Source organism: Petaurus breviceps, unplaced genomic scaffold (genome assembly GCF_028583685.1).
Source record: "Petaurus breviceps papuanus isolate PSGF00001 unplaced genomic scaffold, PetGlider_PUasm1.0 76, whole genome shotgun sequence".
In the NCBI taxonomy this organism is placed as follows: Eukaryota; Metazoa; Chordata; class Mammalia; order Diprotodontia; family Petauridae; genus Petaurus; species Petaurus breviceps.
The window spans coordinates 16992649-17004497 of record NW_027186473.1 but is presented as its reverse complement, the minus strand read 5'-3'; the positions used below and the strand labels follow the sequence as shown (position 1 = coordinate 17004497).

Here is an 11849-nt window from a genome sequence, read left to right as displayed (position 1 = left end):
TCAGACACTTACTAGCTGTATGACTCTGGGCAAGTCACCTAAGCCTGAGCTAGAGAAGGAAAATGCAAACCACTCTTGTATCTTTGCAAGAAAACAATAAATTGCATCACAGAGTCAGACATGACTGAAATGACTCAACACTTCTCAATTATATGCCAATAATACTGACAACAAATGGAATAGATAAAATTTTATAAAAATATTAAATAACCTAACAGAACAAGAAGTAGAGAATTTAAGTAGTCTAATCACAGAAAAACAAATTAAAGAAGCCATAAACTCCTCACAAAGAAAACAAATAAACTAGAAAACATGAAATAGACTTGAACTTATATTAAGGATTCAAAGAAAAATTGATGCAAACATGCCAAAAAACAAACAAAAAACACCCAGAAAAAAAACAGATTCCTACCAAATTACTCTGTTAAAAGTAACATTATTGTATCATTAAGGCAATAAGCTTAAAAGTGAAATAAAATTATCATTTTTTTATAGATCATATGATATTCTACTTAGATAACCCTGGAGATTCAACCAAAATTTAATTAAAACAATAAAGTCAGCAAAGTGAATGGGTACAAAATAAAACCATATAAATCATTAGCCTTTTTTATATTACTAATAAAACCCAGAAGCGAGAATTAAATTCCATTTAAAATAAAGATTTATTAAATATTTTGGAAATTCACTTACTAAAAGATACACATACAAACACATACATACATGCATACACAGAGAAATTATATGGCTACAGTTTTGAAATAATGGATATTTTCACTTGCTTTCATTTAAAAAATAATTTATTGTTGGTGAATATTAATTTCAGCATTTTTGTTATGGAAAATAACAGGAAATGAAGAGTTAAGGGACTAGCTAATCAGCATCAATGAAGAATTATTGGAAAAATACAATATGGTACATGAATCTGATGGAACATTGTTATACTGTAATAAATGATAAAAATGGGTAGATTCAGAGAAAACTTAAGAAGACATGAATGAATTGATTTAAAGTAAGTTGTGCATAACCAAGAGGAAAAATAAATCTAACTACTATATTGTAAAGCAAAATAATTTTGAAAGACTTAAAAAACTATAACCAATTCGACGACTAGTGATAAATCCATAAAATTCATGATGAACTTGCTTCCCATCCCTCAACCTGAAAGTGACAGAGTAGAGGTTCATAAGAAGGCGTATATTTTCAGATCTAAACAATGAATGGATTTGTTTTGCTTTATGCTTGGAGGGAGATACAGACAAAGGTGACTTTGGAAATAACATGTTTAGCTTATTATATGCCTCTTAAAAACTAAATCATACATAATAGAGACTTGCAATTTCATATATATTCCTCTTTTTCCTCTTCTTTGTTAACAGAAATGTTCCAGTTTGTTGATATTTGTTAAGTACAGAGTATGAAAAAAATTTGAAAGAAAAAAATACTTCAAAAAATACAACTCTTCCATTAAAAAAAAGGGATTTGGGGTTACATTCTAAAGAGATCCATATCAGTACTAAAATTATCTATATCCCAACACCAAAAGCAAGCAAAGGAAAGGCTTTCCAAAAGTTTTCTTACAACTAAGGCAACGTACTGAACAGAAGTCTATGTATCAAGCTTCTTAGATTAGAACTACTTAAGGGAAAAAATAGTCACATTTTATTCCTCAGGAAAAGGAATAATATTCTCCAAGATTTTATTTTATTTTAAAAATAAATATCTGCTGATTCCCTAGCTATTTAAAATGTATTTTTCACTTTTTCCTTGGCTATTCTGATAAGAGGAAACCTATACTTTGAAGTACAATACTATGTCGTCTGAAGTTACCAAGATAACATATATCTTGCTAAGCAAAGAAAACATATTGTTAGGAAAATAGAAGAACAGAGGGCATGTCAGAGTCACCAGCATGTTCAGTGAGGCAGAGATAACAATAATAGGACACTTACTGGCTGACGCAATAACAAAAAAAAAGATGAAGGAAAGGCCATTGGCAAATACAATCACTAAGTAAACCATTGGACTGTCCCTATTTAAGGAGTTTTTATATATGTATTTGGAGCACCAATGAAAACAAATAGAAAAAGATAGGGTTGCTAATCAGAGGTAAAGGATTTCTGAAGTCAGAACACCGTACTGTGATAAATCATCTTTTCTGGCTGCTGCCTAATGAATTTTAAATCAATAGTTCTAGTGTGTAGCTATCTCTACAATTTTCAGCAAAGGTATTTCACCTTTTAACATCTTGGGTAAAGCTGGTGTAGCAGAAAATTGCATATGATTCAAAAATGGAAAAGCACAGATGAGAAATTCTGCATAACCTACTACAATAAAATTGGTTATATATGTATGGTAGGGGGAGGAAAATAGTAGAAGAGTTTCAATAAAACACCAGTGGTCTGAATCATTAGTCTGGCTACCTCATATGCTAGTCACAATAATAATGTTTCTAAGGGTCATTTTTAAAGGCTTTTTGCATAGTGTGTGTGTGGGAGGGTGTGTATGTGTGGGTATTTTGTGGAAAGAATTTAAGTGCCAACCATGTGTCAGTAACTGTACTAAGCACTTACAAATATTACTGCCTTTTATCCTCACAACAACTCTGGGAAGTAGGTCTTTTTATTATCCCATTTTACAGTTGAAGAAACTAAGGTAAGCAAGTGAAGTGCCTTACCTAGGATGACATAGCTAATGTTTATCTGAGACAGGATTTGAATGTCTCCCGGAGTCCAGACCCAGCATTCCTCTCCATACATTGTGACATCTAGCTGCCAGCTATCTTTTGTTTTCTTCTTTTCCGTGGTGGTCCTATTTAATCTCGCACCTCTCTGGTCAAGTTACATTTCATATCCTAGGTATCTAGGTGGCATAATGGAAAGAGAAAAGGACTTGGAATCAGGTACAGATGAGTTCCAATCTGGCTTTAGATATGTATTAGCTGTGTGAACCTGGGCAAGTCATTGAACTTCTCTGTATCTCAATTTCCTTATTTGTAAAGTAAGGCTAATAATAGTACCTACATCACAGGGTTGTTGTGGGGATCATATGAATTAACATCTGTAAAGTACTTTGCAAATCTTAAAGCATTATATAGAAGCTAACTATTATTATTATTTATTAGTGAGAGGTTTAGTAGTCATTACTTTCCTCTTTCAAATATACTATCCTTAGCTAACCTTTTCCTTCAGTGTAGCAAAAGCATCTAGTCCCTGCTTTGGGATCAGAAAATGACCCAGTGTTCCCCAATTTTAATTGCTTCTGCCACCAGTCAGATTCACTCATGCCTTTCATTCAAAATAATCAGGCTGAGGAATGAATGGGAGGTAAAGTAGAAATCCTCCTTCCCTGTGAATGGTAAGACAGTGAAGCTCCATAGGTGGTAACTAAGTCATTTGCTTGGTACCTCAGTTCTTTGTGCTGACTCTTCATCTGTTAAAATAGTTCAAAATATGAGGGAAGTGGTCATATCCATTGACCAGTTGAAGACCAAAACGTCAGTCTCAATATTTTATTTCAAGCTCTCATCAAAATTATAATAATCAGCTAAGTCAAGCTGGTTCAGTCACATTGATTTTTCAGGGATTCCTCCTATGTCTGATCTCATCATGATTCCTAATGATCAATAATGTCAATAGAATTTACCCTAAGCTATTGGGGAAAGTACAACAGTCAAGAAAGAAACCAGCCACACATAATAGGAAGAACTCTAGATAAGACAGTAGAGTAGAAGAGAGAATTGAGCAGCCAGTTACTATCTACAATTGTTGCAGAAAAGCGGTCAATTTTGAAGGGAGAGGAGTCAAAGTATGAACAGTCAGATATCCCAAAGTTCGCAATCCAAACTTTTTAATAAGCAGTGGTGGCAAAGTTGGGCACCATGGAAGTATATCAGGGTTTTATTTTGTTTTTTTCTTAGTCTGTGAAAATCTTATTAAGAGGAGAGCAGGACCTTTGTAATGGAGAAGCTGTGATGCACAGTAGGATGGGAAGGTCTAGATTTGGGCACATCAGAAAGGTCTATATTCAGGGTAGAATCATAAATGTCCAGTGAGTTGCAAATACATCATTTCATCCCACCATTGGACCTGAAATAAGAGACTTCTGGCATTAGACCCAGGCTTACAACATTTGGTTTAGTTTGGACAGGGTGGGATGAGAGGAAATGACCTAATGGCTTACAGCTTGGATAAGTTATGGGAAAAGTCCTCCAAATATGGAGGTTAGCCTTTCTAGTTTCCTATTAACAGCCTTCTTGATTTTATAAGCAGAGTTGTCTCTATGGGATCCAAACAGGATTGCTCTCAAGTAGAAGGATTACCTCAGTGGGTGCTAGAGTGGATTCCTAAAGGAAGATAAAGAAAGTTCCAAGGATAGCTTCCTTGGTTGTTGTTGATTGGTCAACAGAAGTTGGACTGACAGAAAAATTACACTGAAAGTATACTAGGTGGAGGCATTCTGCAGGAATTGGCAACACATTCCAAGATCTTTGCAGTCCCCTCCCTTATACCCCTCCCCCCACACACACACACACTTGAATGTCATGGACTCCATGGATTCACAAAGAGTAGGGCACTACTGAGGGACTGAACAACAACAGAGGCAGGGAATTCTGCAACTAGAGACAGAACTTTTGGCTTTCAGGGAAGGTACAGTCGAAGTCAAGTGCCAGCTAATGGAGCTGGTGGCCCTATGAGTAAAGAGATATCTCCTAATGGGGGAGAAAACAGAGGAATCTCAGCCAGGAACCCACCTTATGGTCTCTGACCCAGAGTTTCCAGCGCCTGCCAACATTGTAGCCATGAAACTGGAGGAGAGGAGACTTGGGGCAGAAACTGATAGTTAAACCCACCAGTAACTAAGTAGCCCCAAGCTTATTCTGTAACTGTTCCCTATAGTGACTCCCTGCCCTGAGGGAGTAGGCTATTTGGTGAATATACTCAACCAAGGATCAGAAGTGGTTGCAGAAGAATCTCAACTAGAAACTTGAAGAGTCCTTAGAGAAATGGCCCCCAACTTTGTCGTCTAATGGAGCCCATGCTAAAAGATTCTCTGCTTGGGATTTGATAATCTGGAATAACTCTCTGAGGAACTCTTTTTACAAAGTCAACTAATTTTGATAGAGACTCCAGAGGGAGTGTGTTCATTGTCTCTTTAGATGGGACATTAATGGAGTAGTGGTGACTTTCCCAAGGTATCTACTTTCTCCCACCTTCATGTATTTTTTTTTCACATGCTGTCCTTCATTTCTGGAATGGACTTCTTGATATCATTGTACTTTTATTTGTTTATTAAATTTTTTTCATCATTTTTTAAATGCTTTATTTACTTCTGATTTACATCATTCCTTTCCGCCAGATTTTGAGTTGCAAATTTTGTCCCCATTTTTCCGCTAACCACCGCCCCAAAATAACAGTCCCACAGGATATCCCCTCCTCCAATCTGCTCTCTCCCATATTTTCTCCCATACCCCTTTCAACTTTTCCAATGGATCTCTATGCCTCAGTGCCTGTATATCTTATTTCCCAATTACATGTAAGATGTTATTAATAATAGTATATATATATATATGCACACACATATATGCATATATATTTGAATATTTGATTTTAAAACTTTCAATTCCAGATTCATTCCTTTCCTTCCTCGTCACCCACCCTTACTGGGAAGATAAGCAGTTCAGTATAGGTTGTACATGTGTGGCTAATGCAAAACAATAACATAGTAGATACATTGTAAAAAACTTTCTATATTTCCCTCCCTCCTATCCCACCTCCCACTTGTTCTATTCTCTAATTTGATCTCGTCCCTTTTCAAAAGTGGGTGCTTCCAATTTCCCTCCCCCCCATCCTGCCCTCCCTCCCATCCCCTTCCCCCCCACCATTCTACTGGAGGGTGACATACCCTATTTAGTGTGTATTTCACTCCCTCTTCAAGCCAGATTCAATGGGAATAAGGTTGGCCCATTCCCTTTTGCCTTCCTATTCTTCCCCGCCATTGTAACCATTTTCCCTTGCCTATTCTGTATGAGATAATTTATCCCAATCTGTCTCTCCCCATCTCCTCTCATTATATTACTCTCACTTCTTAATTTCACTTTTTAAGTATCATCCCTTCCTGTTAAATTGGTCCTGTGCCCTCTATCTATGTATACCTGTAAACATATATACACACATTCACATATGTACTCATATGCCCATTTACCCTCATATAAAGACACATACATACACACACACACACACATATATATTTCTAATCCCTTCAACTACTGAGAAAAGTTTCATAAGTTACAATTATTGTTTTTCCATGTAGGAATGTTAATAGTTCAACTTTGATAAGTTTCTTATGATTTTTTTCCCCTGTTTACCTTCTCATGCTTCTCTTGCTTCTTGTATCTGAATGTCAAATTTTCTATTCAACTCTGGTTTTTTCAGCAAGAGTGCTTGAAAGTCTTCTATTCCACTGAATGACCATATTTTCCCCTGAAACATGATACTCAGTTTTGCTGGGGAGGTGACTCTTGGTTTTAATACCAGCCCCTTTGACCTCCGGAATATCATATTCCCAACCCTTCGATCCCTCAATGTAGAAGTTGCCAGATCTTGGGTTATCCTGATTGTGTTTCCACAATATTCAAATTGTTTCTTCCTGGCTGCTTGTAATATTCTCTCCTTAGTCTGGGAATGCCGGAACCTGGCTATAATATTCCTAGGAGTTTTCTTTTTGGGATCTTTTTCAGGAGATGATCAGTGGCTTCTTTCAACCTCTATTTTACCCTCTGGTTCTAAAACATTAGGGCAGTTTTCTTTGAGAACTTCCTGGAGGATGATTTCTAGGTTCTTACTTTGGTCATGGCTTTCACTAGTCCAATAATTTTTAAATTATCTCTCCTGGGTCTATTTTCCAGGTCAGTGTTTTTTCCCATGAGATATTTCACATTGCCTTCTATTCTTTCATTTGTTTGGATCTGTTTAACAGCATCTTGATTTCTCATAAAGTCATTACTTTCCATTTGCTCCAATGTAATTCTGAAGCAAAGATTCTCCTCATTGAGCTTTTGAGATTCTTTTTCCATCTATCTGGCAAATTCTGCTTTTTAAGGCATTCTTCTCCTCATTGCCTTTTTGAGCCTCCTTTGCCATTTGAGTCAGTCTGTTTTTTAAGGTATTATTTTCTTTAGTCAGGCTTTTGACTCTCTTTTCATAATTTTCTTGCATTGTTCTCATTTCTCTTCCCAATTTTTCCTCCACTTCTCTTATCTGCTTCTTAAAGTCCTCTATGGACTGTAACAGCTTATATTTTCCTTTGAAGGTTTTGGTGCAGGAGTTCTGACTTCTCTGTTTTCTTCCTATTCAAGGCTTTGCTCTTTTTTGTCCCCCAAATAGGAGTGTAATGTTGGACTATTCTGTCTGTTTTTTTTTCCTTTGCCCACTCATTTTGCCAATCAATTACTTGACTTTTGGGCTTTTTTGCCACAGTAGGACTCTGCCACCAGATAGGGGAGCTTTTGTTCCAAATGCTGGGGTTTTCTCAGCTGCCAGGAGGTATTTACATGGGTGACCTCTCTGAGGTTTCCACATGCTCTGGCAAGCTGGATACATACCCCAGGACCTCCACTCTTGACTGCAATCCAGATCTAAGCAGGTTAAAGCAAGAGCGATTACCCCTCAGACTGGTGCTTGGTCCCCCATACACTCTGCAGGCCAGGAGCTGAAGCTGCCATGTGGCCCTGGCTGGCTGTGCTGGTGTCTCAGCAGCTTCTCACCCCGGGGGTAAAAGCTATGCACTCCCACTTACTGGTCCCAAAGTCCAGACTGCCCTAGCCTCTCACTTTGTCCTTTGCATCTATGTGTTGATAAATATGGAAACATCCACAGCTGCTGATCTGGAGTCCCTCTGGCTGGTGGCTGGTCAGGTTCGCCCTGGGGCTAAAACCTCTGTGTGGGGCTTCGCTGGGCCCAGAGCACTGTGCTGGGAGATTCCTGCCAGCCTGCCGAGCTGTCCTCAGCAGGAAGTTAGCTTCTCTGTGTCATTTTGTGGGTTCTGCAGCTCCAAAGTTTGTTTAGAGTCCCCTTTTTGCATGGATTGGGGAAGGTGGAACCCGGAGCTGCAGGAAGGTTGTGCTTCTACTCCATCTTGGCTCTGCCCCCTCATTTATTAAATATTAAACACCTGTCAAAGAAAAGCATTGTGCCAGGGGAGGTACAGAGATTGGATATAACTCCTCATGGAGTTTACAGGGACAGACAATTTTCTTCCTTCATATCGATGGTATCATTTTCTTCTTGAGCCTTTCCCAGTCCCCTGGACATTAGTTATTTCTGCCACTGCACATTTTGCACCCCTCCCTACTCATACTTTCCTATGCATTTGTTACATTTCTATCTTAGATTGAAGTCATTTATACATAAATCTTTCTCCTATACTAAGCTCTTATAAATATAGATTCTTTCTTTTTCTTCTGTCTCTCGAGCATCCAGTAAAGAATCCTGAAGATAGTAAGCTTTAAATAAACGTCCAGGCGGGGAGTGGGCTAGAGAGTTGGCCTGGCCAGTCCCCCCTCCTCCGGGAGCAAAACCGAGAACTGAGTGTCTGAGGGGCTTCCTCCGCGGCTGGTGACTAAACCCAGGAAGCAGGTGGCCCCAGGCTGTCTTGCCACCTCTCCCTTCTGAGGAGGAGAGAGTCCTGGGCATGAGCAGTGGGTCTGTGCAGATGCAGAACTCAAAACATGACCAACAAGATACATAGCCAATGTTCAGAGCTAATTTGCCTAGAACTGGAATACAATTGTCTACAGCATATCCACAAGGAATCAGAAAAGTCAATCTAATGGCTAACAAGAAAGAACCTCCATTCTTTAATGAAGATAACGTGGGACCATTTTACTACAAACTTCCTTTCTACAAGACTATGGAGCTCTTCATTGAGACACTGACAGGTACATGCTTTGAGTTGAGGGTTTCACCTTTTGAAACTGTCATCTCTGTAAAAGCTAAAATTCAAAGATTAGAAGGCATTCCTATCAGTCAGCAACATTTAATTTGGAATAACATGGAGCTTGAAGATGATTACTGCTTGAATGATTACAACATTTCAGAAGGTTGTACCTTGAAACTGATATTAGCTATGTGTGGTGGACCAATAAATACCAGAAGAGTTCCAATGGAAGACCCTTTTAGGGAAATGACTGAATACATGGACTCCAGTCGTGATGAGGTCTGGGAGAAGGCCTCATGCAACAAACAAGTCACCTATTTGGTGTACCAAGAAGGAGATCTGTTGAATTTCTTCCATGTAGTAGATAGGGGAGATGGCAGTTTAACACCATTATCTAAATCCTTAAGTGGTGGTTCCATTTATCATTTATATACAGAGAGCCTTCTCCCTCTGGACAACAGATAATTGAAAATTCAATCACTATGAATAAAATGAAGCTACTGAAGGCAAAACTGGAGACCATGAACCTCAGCAAAAAGGTGAAGCAGTCACCATTTGACCAGACTTTTCCATTGTTTACCATAGCAAAATTTAAAAGACGCCATTCTATTGTTTGTATTTTGTGTATTTTTGTTTATGTTTATATTATATAAATAAATATATATGTTTATGTATGTTTGTATTATATAAATATATTTATGTTTATATAGAATTATTTTGGATTATTGGCTTCTGTTTTGGATTATTGGCTTCTGTTATTTATTGAGATATTAAAAGTAATATGTTTGTTAATAAATAAATGAATGAATGAATGAATGAATGTCCACTGAAAATTGATGCTGAAACACCAGAAAAATGGATGTATATGTTCCTCTGTTCTCCCTTCCTGGAGGCTAGATTTTTTCCCAAAGCCTGAGATGGATCCATGTTTGCAGGCATGGGGGTTATGTTTCTCCATGGGACTAGAGGGATGAATATGTGAACACAGAAACAGGCCAGCCATTATAGACGATTTCCCCTCTTGAAGCTGGCTTAATTTCCTTTGTTTTGGATATTCTGAAGGAGAATCTTATCTCACCAGGGTTTATTTTTACTTCTGAAACAGCTATCCTTATTTTCTCGAAGTCTATTTTGTTTGGAAGCCAATACTTCAAAATAGAGAAGAGTCCTGCTCCTTAGGGATTTGACCAGTTGATACATGCAGATGGAGTCATACTTTAGCTGATTCATTTGTTTCCAGCCATGTCAATGGGCACAGAATACTCATTAGGGACAAAAACTTATGGTTCACTTATGAGTAGTGGTCGTATTTAGACATAGCTCCAGATAGTCTACGAAGGTGCCAGCTACATATTGGCAATCCAAACGGGGTGGGGACACATCCAAAATTATATCCAGTCAAATAAGCATCCCCCATTCACCACTAGAGTTTTTGCCAAGTTTGAAGATTTGGATTCAGATGTGTCATCCATAGCCCACAAAAGGATTTTGCATCCTAAAGGAAAACTGAGATTGACATTTAAATGCCACATTGGAAAGAGAAAAAAAAATAGGAGCAATGAGGAAAAAATTAAATATAAGAATTCAGTAACTACATTCAGAAAAGGATAGATGAAGACACCTCTAATACTCCAAATATTTGGAGGAGAATGAATTAATAAGTATTTATAAAGTGTTTTGTTGTAGAAAGAGCAATGGACTAGGATTTGGGAGACATACAGGCAGTTCTTTCCAAAACCACCAGCTGGTACCCTGAGAAGTTTCATTTCTGTTCTCTGGACCTTGTACAAACTGAAGGAGTTAAGCACCAGGATTTATAAAATTCCTTCCACCTCTAATACTTCACCCCAGTGGATTTGATTCACTTTGATTCAATTCAAAAAAGATTTAAATGTCTGCTATATGCAAGGTGTTAAGCACAACCCCACCTTCCATTCCCTTAAGTGACCTGTAAGCAATACCTTTACCCTTCCCTTCCCTTCCATTGATCTGTAAGTAGGCATTTTAGCATAACTTTTAGCTTCCCTCTCCTAATTTATCCTTGGGTGGGGGTTTTCAGCCTAGGGTAAAATCCCTACTCCATTCTTCCCTGCCCCCTACTGGGTGTTCCCCATCTCCACCCATTCTGGGTTCCCTGTACCTCAGCCTAGAAAAATCAAGGGAAAATTCAAATATACACTGACCAATCACTGATTGAAGCTTCAGCTTACATAACCTGACTATTGTAATCTCTTTAAAAACCGGCACACTGTTCATGCCAATTCGCTGTCTGATTTGGGTATGTGACCACCGCAGTCCCCGTGGCAATAAAATCCACTTCCAGTTTTAATCTTGGGGATCTTCTGTCTTGCTCCATTATGCCCAACACTAGGCACTAGTGATTCAAGAGAAAAGGGGGTAGGAGGAGGGGTGTATCTATCTTATCAGTCTTGAGGAGTGTAGGGGTATGTACCTGTATGCATGCATACATATATAGACAAATATAAATATACATACATATACACACAGCAATTAGTTGGTGCAGTGGATAGTATGTACCAGGCCTGGAATCAAGAAGACATGAGTTCGAATAAAACCTCAGACACTTACTAGCTGTGTGACCCTGGGCAAATTACTTAACCCTGTTTACCTTAGTTCCTCATCTATAAAACTAACTGAAGCAGGAAATGGCAAATCATTCCACTCCAGTATCTTTGCTAAGAAAACTTTAAATGGGGTCATGAAAAATCATCATTACTGAAAATAAAAATAATTTTATATATGTACACATGGATATGTGTGTATATGCATTCATATGCACATGTATATATATACATATGACTATATGTATATGTGTGTAATTCTATAGAAAGATGATAGATAGATGATAGATAGATAGATAGATAGATAGATAGATAGATAGATAGATAGAT

At 38.0% G+C, this 11849-nt stretch overlaps 1 pseudogene; it reads left to right on the top strand.

Moving 5' to 3' along the window:
* Positions 1–8728: 8728 nt before the first annotated feature.
* Positions 8729–9590, top strand: LOC138174903 (AN1-type zinc finger protein 4-like; annotated as a pseudogene).
* Positions 9591–11849: the final 2259 nt, after the last annotated feature.